Genomic DNA, 10,972 nt, shown 5'->3' with positions numbered 1-10,972 from the left:
TCGCAAATTTTCATTTTCGTGAGTTATTTTATAAAAATCTTGAAGAAGGGAATTTTTTTGCATTGTTTAGTTGTTTCCTTGTGGTAAATAGAAAGCAATAACGCAAGTACATTTTTCAAATGGATATCTGAACATCCGGTAATCACTTTATTCATAGCAATTTTGTGTTTGCCAAATTGAATTAAAAGTATAAGATAGTATTGATGTAACTTTCATCAAGTATTCGAATAAGCAATATTATTTTTAAAAATGTTTCTATTACATTTCTTCTCTTCTACCCTGTTCATACATTTCTGGCATAGCACATTAATATTCATATCGACGCTAAATTACGCTCTTCATCAGGAAACCGAAAGGTCTTCTAAATGGAACTACTACACGATTCCTGGAATCCTTCTGCCGTGATTTAAGAGTTCGATCAAAGTTTAAGGAACCAAAAGTTTTCTTCCTTTTTAGCAGAAGGGATCTTACGGTCAGTGGAATGAGAAGAATATGCAAAAGTCACTTGAAAAATTCGTCGTAGCTTTAACGAATGCCGCAGTCGACTTGAAATACCTAAATCCGCGTTTATAAGATAGCTTCAAGTTAGCGTTAAAAAACCTTCAGCCTCTTTAAGCAATTGTTTAATTCATTTTCATTATTATATTATTCCAAATTTCACTCTTTCAGAAGTGGCTATGATTTTCGAAATAAATCAATTTAGGTTCTTCTATACTGTTCTATACTACATGCTGTCTAAACTTAGTCAACGTAAGTGGATTAGTTTCTTGGAGCATTACATGAAGAATTCTGTGATTGACCTAAATACATTTTTAAAAAAGCAGACCACATTTCTTCGGGGATCAAAAATTTCTTAAACTATACAATATTGGCAACTTGCCCGTGTTATGACTTGTAACATATTTTACCAAAATGATTATAGCTACAGACAAAGCTTTCCAAAACTCGCGATTCGACTAAAATAAATTGTTTCTAATTATTTGTGATTTTGTCATTTGTATTGAAATAAATCCTCAAATAATCGAGTTTATTTATAATGTTTATTAAAATTTAATGCCAGTTAGTTTGATAGTTCGGTACATCTAGTGCTAAAGACGATAGAAAAATTGATTGAAAAATAAAACTTGGATGTTCATTTGAAACATTATTTGTGTGTGTCACTAAATTTTTGAATTATTAAAATAATTGGATTATTTTGTAGAAAAACAAACATTTTATAGTGAAAAATAGGATAAGGATCATTAACTAGTCGATTGTATGCTACTTACATTAATTAATAGACGCGACACTGTTTGAAGAATGTAATATCACTGCGTTTGTAATACGATGACCATGACAAGACATTCTAATATTAGCCCTTTCAAGTTGTATTAGTGTAACTATTAACCTACTCCCCTTTATAAAACATCTGGCGAATATAGTTAATTTGAAATAAATTCAATGTGCCAACGTTTATCACCAACACTTGTGAGTACGATCATATCCAACGGTAGTATGAGCAAATAAAAGTACAAGAGCCTGTGTGTCAAACACGTGACATTGATATGTCACGAATATTTTCACAAGATTTGTAGAATGATGAGACAAACTATAGTTCTAGTTTAACCCTAGAAAGATAACCATATGACAACGTACGTAAAAGATAACCATACGCTTCAGAGGCGCATGCTTTTCTAAGGCGTCAATTTTATACTAACAATGGATATTTATTTAAGTTAATCTAGTCATTTTAAAGGTTTGGCATTATTGTCAAAATAAAATGCATTTATATTATATTTTTTTATATTTTAAGTAATTTTAAACTTAAATCACTAGACCTCTATGAAAAATTAACAAAAATCAACAGTTTTCGCAGGCGCCTCTGCGACGTAGGTTATCTTTCTCGGGTTAAACGAAGTGAAAAAATCAAAAGAAGAATAATTTCGCACTGCGTAAGGAATGAAAAAGCACAGTTTATTAACACGACTACTTAATTGTCAAAGTAATAACAATGTATAACATATTTTCCATTATATTTCTTAGATAATGATATTGTTTTTGAATGTTATAAACTGTATAATCCGTCGCACCATATAATTTCTTCCTTTCCTTATATTTTTCATTTTGTAAATGTATCTAGAAATATTTTCACTCGAAAGCTTTCATTGTAATGATCGTTACGATATTTCGTAGAATGTGCGGTTTTAAGAAAACATTATACGATGCAGTAAACATTGTACCAGAAAGTTACTTCATACAACTTCTGCCTGCGCCCAACGCATTCAAAGTTAGACCAGCGCGTCATTTCGCACACAATAAAACGGGGGTATAGAGTTTCATTAGCCTATTAAATGTACATACGTCTATGATAAATTTATCACGAGACCAAGACAGCTATACATATCTAGCTTTACACATGGTCAGGATCCGCAGATTTCTACAAAACGACCTAAAATGAAACACTTTAAATGAAGACTTTTCTCGAAGACTATCAACCACATTAATCATTAATAATATCTACATTTATCGATATAACACCTGCGTCTCCATTGATTAAAACCTGCGGTATCATTAAAATTTACAAAATGCATGATTCTTGGTATTAAAAGCAAGTAAATGAATTGAATAGCTCTAGAAACACGAAGTGAGAGTTACACGATTATCTGATACAAATTAAAATACAATTTTCGTGTATCAAAATGTCCATTGTGGAAATCATATATATTTCAGCAAATGAAAATATAGATCTCTAGAAAATTTAATTGTTCCTTGAAATTCCTGGAAGCAATTTGATGCTTTTATAATTAGAATGCCATCACGTTTTAGTTGCCATGTTTATCGCTTCATTCTCATCAATTGCTACATCCGCTTGAATTCAGATCAAAATTACTGTCCATCTTTTTTCAATAACAGAGAGTTTGCAGAACGTATTATAATGTATAATAGAGTTCGGTCATGACATGCATTATTAGTTAGTATATTTAAAGCATTTTTAAAGTAAAATTTCAGTTTTCTTGCGTGTAGTATTTATTTCAGAAATTATTTGATATCTATTAACTATATAGACTGCGGATCTTTATGCAAGATAAAAATTTCTTACATCGACTGCAAGAAACTGAAATTGAAAGAAAATAAATATGTTTCTTTTAATAATTCTGTTAACAAGAAGATAGTGTAACAATATCATTAAATTCTTTCTATGTCTGCACAATTTTACATTATTCTACTTATTTTTACCATAAGTTCGTAAAATCTGCCGTCTGGACATCACGAATACGTTTCTCTAATAGAAGCAAACAGAGGCTAAGATGCTAACGAACGGGGATTACAACTACGTATCATCAATTCTTGGTAAATGACATTATCAGATCAGATGCACAAGCCGCAGACTACCTTTGTGCTTCTGTTGATTTAGAGCATGCGTTGCATGCGCATCACAAATTAGCCAAGCCTCGTGAACAAGGACGTAATCTGCCCTGAAAGGTATCCTAATTTCCAAAATCCCTAGAGCAGCTGGTGAAAGTTCCACACTTTGTGAAGACACTGGGTAAAGTTTATAATATGGTTTCTTAGGACAGATGACAAATTTGTGACGCCAGAAAAAGCTTGAAATGTCAGTTTCTTCGAAGGAAACGAATTGGATCGCATCCAAGAATATTTGAAGTGCACAGAACCGATAATATGGTTAGTAGAATTATTAGAAGACGATGATATTACTTCGTTTAGGATCCCGTTATTCTGCAAGACGACTTTTAAAAATCGATTGAATATATTAAAAATGCGATTATGGAAATGAAATATTTAATGATTTGTTGAAAGAAATTTGGAAACCTGAGACCTCGCGCAGAAGCAGATAGTTTCGTTCAGTTTATTTTCAGTTCGCTTTATCAAATTATAATAGAATAAAGAAATGCAAACAATATGCCACAGCTAAAAATAATTTGTACCACACAGAACTTAGACACGATAGTACTTTCTATTTTCTAATGTTAATTTCTAATATAAAGAAAGATTCATATGTGAATTTGAGTTAAGAAATCCGATTTCTTCGTTACATTCGTTAAATTAATTTAAAAATTTTTCTTTTCTTAATGAATTCTGGGATAACCATTAAATTAGAAAATTCAACGGGACAATATCTTCGTCAGCCTCCATTAAGAAACTTCTTTCCCAAGATTAAATTAAACTTGGATGAAATGCATTAAATGCAGAAAATTTCTGTCTCTCGTTTGAAAATTTCAGACAATGAATAGAAAGCACGTCTTTGTAATTAAAAAGTAATTAGTGAATCTAATTGATATGGAAATTCATGCATAAATTTCGTGCTGTGTCCACAACAGCATAAGCATTACAAATATGTTGCCTGTGGAGGTACAAGACGAGAGTAATACATAGTTCAAATTGTGGCAGAAAACCAAGTCAAAGTATTCATATACCCCTAAAGGTTTAATAACGCACTAGAATTTGTAACCTGTGCTTAAGTAAAATTTTTGAAAGGCAAGAATATTTATCAAAAGTTATTTTGTGTAACAGATAACATTGTTCTCAAAGGAAATATATTCCTTTTTATACTTAAGAAATTGTTGTGTATGCACGCCATTGTTCAAACACTATGACAGTTTAAAATTATCCTCTTTGATATTAATAATTTTATTCCACATATTGATATTCTACGTATAAATATTGAAAATCGCTATTTTAGCGATCGATTTAATTAATTTTATGGGCTAATTCAGTAATTGCCCTAGATTATTTTTTGTAGGGCTTGATCAAGATAGCAACCTTTCACAGACATTTGTTCCTGTCAACGTTTTTCATTTTTCAGGACAGCAATAAATACCGTTGCTTTTTTGTCGATGTGATATATGACATGCAAGGATTGGAAAGTGATTGCTGTAATAAAGCTTCGGAAGTGTCCTGCATTCAGTGGCGTCAGATATTGCTGTTACATATGGATAGGTCAACTGCTCTTAAACTTCCATTAGCTGCTGAAAAATGTGTTGGTGGCAGATTGTTCAACACAGTTGGGTCACTGTCGTTTATAATATTCCCGACGATTTCCCAGTTTGCGTCCAGTTTATTTCAGCTGCAGTAATCGTTAGGCGGAAGACCGATTTTTAAGAGTTTACCTTAACATAGAAATATTTAAAATGAACTGAAGATATCACAGATTAGTTTTGTTTTTACAACTTATTTTACTCTCCTAGAAAATGTATAAAGAAATTAATAGTATCTTCAGAAACTTTCTCTTTCCAAATCTGATTATAGAATCTCGGAATGGTGACATTATTTTGAACTGTCAACAATTTTATAAATATTTTATAATATTATGCTTCAAAGAAATAATAATTAAAATTCACATCTTGTTCAAAATATTTTTGCTAGCACTAGCATTTTTTACATGGTAACATAAAATAAAGAAGTGTTCAGAATTTTAAAGATTAATTGAATTTGAAACAATCTTCAAAAGCAATCACAGCTAATTCTTTGTAATATTTTATCTTTAGCCGTGACAAAAGATAGACTTTCTACCGCTCAGATTTAACAAACTAAGAATTGTTAAGGATTCGCAAAATAAATTCATCGTCTCAAACAAACATATACAACCATGTGTACACAACTTTCGTCTTCTGATTTGAGATCGTTAGCTCAAATGGTACGTAAGACGTTGGTTCTAGCTAATATTTACGATTGCCAGGATCGATTTATGTGTAAAATACACCAATCTAACAGTACATTATGCCTGTGAATTATGGGAACTGTAAAAATCACATTATCTGCAATGAAACAGGATGCACGTACCTTAAACAGTTCAATAACATAACTGTCTCCGACAACAGTTCGCAGCTATGAATTCGTTGGCAACTGACTGAATGGTAATAATGCTGAGAAGAAAGTGAATTGTGCAGTCAATAAAGATGGTAATCGATTTCACAGTTTAGTGCATCCGGTTTGGAATGCCGAAGATATTTGATTCAAACCGATCCTATTCAGTGTTACGCTAGGAAACTTACAGAGTGACACTTCAACCAGGTTTATAGTGCTGCTATGCGCCTACGATTTTGTCTCGCGTAGTACTTTAAAAGAAATTGAGATTATTTAACATAAAATCACCATACAATGCTTTCTACACACACTTGCGGACAAAAGTGAAGAAACTATACGTCTTATCAAATTAAAAGTTTATATTGCAATATTGTTTTATTTAGTGCATACGACAAATCAGAAAGATAATAAAAATTAAAAAAATAAAAGCTAGAAAAATAAAATTAAAATTGAAAATTAAAAAATTTTAATAAAGTAAAGTTTTAATATTTTCGTTGATGCAATACAAATTTTTATCTTATGTCAATAAAGTTTATTTTGCCTGTAAGTGTATGTTTATTATGCGTTAATGCTATATATTAATACAAATCTGTAATACAATTAATACTGAATCACATAATTAATATACTGGAAAGAAATTAGATCGTATATAACGGTAGACTCACACACACATGTTTTCAACATATAGTTACATTAATATTCTAATACAGAACTGTGTCAGTATTTATTGCTTTGCATACGAAGCTATGATTTAAATATTGGGTTGGTACTTTAAGAAAATACGAACCATTTTAGTCCTCTTAACTAATTAACGAATATAGACTTAATTGTACAACTACAAAGTAACAGATTCGTGTCAACATGTTAAAATATGGATATGTTGAGTATGAACAACTGTGTTTGTATAATTTAGAATTGAAATCTCCAGACAGAATCTAAATGTAGTTCTATCGAACTAATAGAGAGAAGTTTTGCACTAGATTTTACAGTCTATAAATAGTAACAGGAATCTTTATGCAAGGAATATTATCTCTATATGAGAAACTGTGCTTGTTGCTATTCTATTTAATATAATATGTTATTCATTATAGTGAATTTTCTTAAGATGCAGTGGTGTGCTTTTACGTTGTTACTGAAACCTAAACGAAAATTTGACAAAATATTATATTTGTGTATTCCTATTTTCTATTATTTTTAATATAGAAATATGCGAATATGATATTTTGTTCATTTTTATCAGCTAGAAGAGACCATCAACAATGCTGGGAATAATTTACATCTTTACAGATATTTAAACGAAACCAAGAAGAAAGCTATACTTGTATATTTCTATATTAGAAATAATAGAAAATAGAAATATAGAAACACGATATATCGTTAAGTTTTTGTTTAAGTATCACTAAAAGTGTAAAAGTTACTTTGAGTCGATAATTATTCACACCACTAAACAACTGTACAAATTGCACAGAAATAAATCTGATAAATTTCTTCGATATTCTTGGCTTGACATTTCCACTTTCATATATGATAACGTTATAATGAAAACAAGATATTGTGACTAAACGCGATTCGTCTAATTGGCACTCTTTCTTGTGCATCATACTCGAACTACAGAATAATAGATTCAGGAAAAATATATCGACACAACATATGCATATATAGAAATCCAATTAATGTGGGTAGCAGCGGCGATTATATATATATGAACGAATAATCTGCAAAGGAAAATTAGCGTATTCTTATTAGCCGATCAGTAGAAGATACCTGCGACAGGTTTCAGTAAACGAAATCGTTCAGTAATTGGACAGAAACCAATAGTTCGGATATAATCAGATCGTAAATAATACAGCACTGTCATGACTGTTTTGTATATAAAAGTAGTAAATACTGCCAATATTTTTCGAGACGTCTCAATTTATAACATTAAAAAAAAAAACGTGTCTTCAATTTGTCATTCACTATATCATGCGCAAACAACATAGCAAAAAATTCACAATGAATTCTGAAAATGAAGGCTTTTTTCAAATAGTAACATGAGTGTAGATTTATTGTTGCATTCTTTTTTACTAAATTAAAATTGAATAACAGTTCAAATCTCTATAATTTTTCTAAGATCGAAAATTTATTTTAGGTGACACTGAATTGAAGTATATTATTTAATAAATTAAAAAGTTAAGTTATGACGTTAATTACTGTTTCCAGATTTGTACGGTTTGCGGAGTCTAATAAAATTAGGAAAATACAATGAATTCGTGGGTGACGCGACAGTCAAAATGTTAAATTTTTACAAAATTTAATGAGAAACCTTAAGAAACTTTCTCGAGATGACATTCTAGCAAAGCTATAAACGTCGCGAGATTAGAGGATGACCTAATACCGGTAAATGCGTGTCGGATGTGCTTTTTAAACTGATTAGCTCGGGAACGAAGTGTCGTATGAAAAAATTGCATTTCTCGTTCTCGACTTACATTTCCTGTAGAATTGCCCTCTTCTGTATAGTCGCGGGCACACAAATACGCGCCAGCTGCAGGCACCCGTCCGTATCCCTCTGAAAGCAGCCTAAGTGCTGGTATTCCAGAAAGAACCTTGAATTGAAAAAGCTGCTTTTTGGAAAATTAAAAATCGCGAAAGAGAAGATTAGAATAACACGTGGTGTTGTTTCCATGGAACGATCAAATATAATGCGATGAGCTCAACAGGGTTGTGCACCGTATTGTAGAACTCTGCAGGAAAATGTTCAAACATGGTACAGACATAAATAGACTCAACGCAGACATTAGAAACCAATAAGAATGAAAGCTTATGTAGTTCCTTTTAAATTCAGATTTCTGATGTATTAGTTTCTCAGTGTGGCGTTTCGAAATCAAGAAGTGATCACTTTTTCTCATCCTATTACCATTATTGTATTTAGAAATATTTTAATACAATTCCGTAATCTATGAATTGGTGGAACTTATCCATCTAGTAATTTATTTTTACATTTTTACGCATAGAAATATAAATTTTGGTAGGTAGATAAGAAAGGATTATTGAAAACAATCGACGATGCATAATTAACTAAAAAATGTTTAGCATGTTCTTCTTTCTAATATAAAATTCTACGATATTCGTACGTATTCGATGTGTATGTTCTTTAAAAACGGGTGCAAACTCTTTTCAATGTTCCTTTATCGTATCTGTTCATTTATTATTTACAAACATTTATTTTGTATGATCCGATACGAATGCATGTGCTAATCTACAAAATGAATTAAATCTTTTTAATTAAGTAATTAATGAAGATATACTTTTCATTTGTTGCTGGAAAATGTACCAGTTTATGCACATATTTCATTAGCGTCTTTGCTGCCATGCAACAGTAATACCGTGCCAATCTCTTGGGTCAGATTTTCCCTGTGAAAAGTACCCGCCGCAAAATATACTCTGATTAGTTCAGCGGTCGTTTATCTCGGATTATTCGCAGTTCATTGCGTACGCATTAAGTATTCCATATAGCTCAGTGCACCTAAATAGAAATCCCGTCGATATTACCACGAAGTTCGGAGCTTAAGAACTGCGGCGAGAAAAATGGTGTATGAAATACTGATCTTAATAAATGTCTTAACGTTCGTTGGAGCATTTACTATGGCTTATACAATGCCCGATAAAAAGTCGCACTATATTCTCATCAACACAAATCTCCCTATTACGTTTTAATTTTCGAACTCGCCGCGATTAAATTCTTTTTACACTTGTTTCTTATACACGGGATATCATAGTTTGCAACCCTTTCCTGGCGTCATACTTCTCAATTTTATAAGATAATAGGCTGCAACGTGATCTATGCGAAACCACAGATTATATTTCAATTTTATAATTGAATTTTACCATTAATATCACTAAAATTAGTATAACTAAAATTCACTGGTCTTGTATCGATGTTTATCTATTACGCATTTGTTACATTGTATACATAGATCACAATCAGACAGTAGTACAGTTAAAGTATTTTCATATCTATCGTGTATCATGTATCAATATAGACAGTTGCAGTGCAGTCAATTGATGTTGTAATTAAAATAGCTCGAACAGAAATGAAATTTTCAAGCTGAATATTTTACAGTGATTTGTGTACAGGATATTGATGAAAATTGCGTACTAGGGATTTTTAAATCCGATCATTTCTTCACGAAAGAATAATTTGTTCTAGTGAAAATATGGAAATTGGAACATTAATTTCTAAACGATTCGAACTAGTGTTGAAAATACTATAAAAAATACATGTTTCCAAACTTTTGTGTGAAGAATTACTAGTAGTACTTCGTTTTCAGATAAATGCCTCCCCTTGAATTTATGACCACCGCTGTATACAGGATGAATCTCGTAACTCGGCGATATCAAATAACTCATAAAATATTCGCCGAAAAAATGTTTCAGATAGAAGTTGCATGGTCTGCAGAGGGACATATATAGTACTGTATATTCAGCTTTACGTTATTTTGCTTTCTTATCGAGATGTGTAGGTCGCCCTCAATTTTTTAAATGGAATTGTTGATATCTCTTCCCGAGTTTGGATAAACATTGAATTATAAAAAAGTTACACTAAACCAACTATTACACTAAAAAGGGTCTAAGATAAATAGTTACTGAAATATTAACCAAATAATTACCAATACTGACCGGCCACTCAGAAACAGTGGATTGACGGTCTTTTATAATACAACGTAACTTATTGTTGCTTATATTTCAGTAATTATTTATTTTAGACCCTATTTGGTATAATACTTTTTTATGTAGAATTTAATGAAAAATTCGAGTGGAAGTATAGACCATTCAATTTAAAAAGTTGAAGTAGTATCTTGGTAAAAAACAGAATAACGTGTAAATGATTACAGTACTACATATTCTATCTGAATCATTTTTTCATAGAACAAATATTTTATAAGTTATTTTATAAGTCTCGTGTTACGAGATTCGCCCAGTATATTTTAATAGTTCGCAATATAGTTAGCTATACGCTCCTTTCAGTTCTAGAAACGTTCTCTCGAAACAAAAGTGGACAGAGAAAAGTTGAACTTCGGAACGACTGAGCCACTCGCTGTGCAGTATAATTTGATAGATTGTCGTGTGTACACGTGGCATTTGAAAGAGCGCAGCGTTACACCGTGTCTCGTGTTTCTTTCAGAAC

At 31.4% G+C, this 10,972-nt stretch overlaps 1 protein-coding gene across 5 annotated transcripts in view; it reads left to right on the top strand.

Annotated features, from left to right (window-relative positions):
• LOC117227959 (uncharacterized) overlaps positions 1-10,972 on the top strand; it is a 100,324-nt gene that overhangs the window by 46,430 nt on the left and 42,922 nt on the right. The window lies entirely within an intron of this gene.

The sequence above is a fragment of the Megalopta genalis genome, chromosome 17 (genome assembly GCF_051020955.1).
Source record: "Megalopta genalis isolate 19385.01 chromosome 17, iyMegGena1_principal, whole genome shotgun sequence".
In the NCBI taxonomy this organism is placed as follows: domain Eukaryota; kingdom Metazoa; phylum Arthropoda; class Insecta; order Hymenoptera; family Halictidae; genus Megalopta; species Megalopta genalis.
Note: the sequence above shows the minus strand (reverse complement) of the source record. Positions and strands in the feature narration are given on the sequence as shown.